The 1,322-nt window shown below is 39.6% G+C and overlaps 1 pseudogene; it reads right to left on the bottom strand.

The window, feature by feature from the left end:
- Positions 1–298: 298 nt before the first annotated feature.
- On the bottom strand, positions 299–417 carry LOC134894812 (5S ribosomal RNA; annotated as a pseudogene).
- Between the last annotated feature and the right edge of the window lie 905 nt (positions 418–1,322).

The following is a 1,322-nucleotide window of genomic DNA, read 5'->3' as shown; positions in this document are numbered from 1 at the left end:
CCGAACCCGCTCATCTCTAGTGTAAAGTAGGTGGCAGATGGTTTGTCCGCACACCCACTGAGAATAAACGAGTATTGATGTTTGAATTAATCAGAGCGAAAATTTGGTAAATCCTGTATTCTCTATAGATTTATACATTTTTATACCTAAGTATATTCATGTGAGAGAAACAGGAAAAACCGGCTTTGACGACTCCGGACTCCTTCTAATAGGTAACACAGATAATAGTACTGCAAAGACTGATAGCGGTAGGATTACTGGTGAATGAAGGGTATATACACGGAAGGTGTGTTCCTTGATACTACAGTACCCAGTATTCCCTGAGGGTCACCCTTTCTGGTACTGACCAGGCCCAATGCTGCTTGGCTTCCAAGATCAGACGAGATCGGGCATGTCCAGCATGGTATGACTGTAGATAGTCAAGTATATACCTATCTGCGTATGGAGAAACCAATTGCTTAATAGGTTTGGGCTAGTCTGAAAAAGTATGGGGAAAATTAATCCCAGTTACTTCAAAGTATCTGGACACTATGTCCCAGTATTTTGGGTGAAAAAATGAAGCCGAGTGCAAAGGGATTTATTCACATATATACAATACCAAAATTGTACATGGGGCGGCCCGTATCCTGATATTAACACTGGTGCCGAGTGTATTAACGTTGTCAGATACCCAATTGCTTGCCCAAAATGTAGCGTTCAAATACAGCCATACTAGTAATAAGAATTTATAAGGAACCATAAGAAAAACATAAAAAAAGATCCTCAAGAAGGGCAAAACAAATTCTACATACTCACTGTCTCCCACAACTAAGTTGTGGTGATATCTGTGAGTATGTGACAATTTCCCTACTGGCAAAATGAAGTGTGCCAATAGAGCAAAAAAGTATACATATGTATATATGCACATCCAGGTAATTCAAACAATATATCAGTCTGAATTAGACAAATACAAGGTAGGTATAAATGTCTGCATAATCCAAGCAAATTGCTTGGTGGAATAATATTCTGGTAATTGAAATAATACGTCAGTCTGAATTTAGACAAATTCAAGGTTAGATAGATAAATGAATTACTAAATACTTTGCAGGAATACCATATGTTGTCACATGAAAAGTATAGGCCCTCATTCCGAGTTGTTCGCTCGCAAGCTGCTTTTAGCAGCTTTACACACGCTAAGCCGCCGCCTACTGGGAGTGAATCTTAGCTTCTTAAAATTGCGAACGAAAGATTCGCAATATAGCGAAAAGACATCTCTGTGCAGTTTCTGAGTAGCTCCAGACTTACTCGGCATCTGCGATCAGTTCAGTGCTTGTCGTTCCTGG

Source organism: Pseudophryne corroboree, chromosome 3, assembly GCF_028390025.1.
Source record: "Pseudophryne corroboree isolate aPseCor3 chromosome 3, aPseCor3.hap2, whole genome shotgun sequence".
NCBI classification, from domain to species: Eukaryota; Metazoa; Chordata; class Amphibia; order Anura; family Myobatrachidae; genus Pseudophryne; species Pseudophryne corroboree.
The sequence above is the reverse complement of the archived record's forward strand: the minus strand, read 5'-3'. Positions and strand labels throughout refer to the sequence as shown.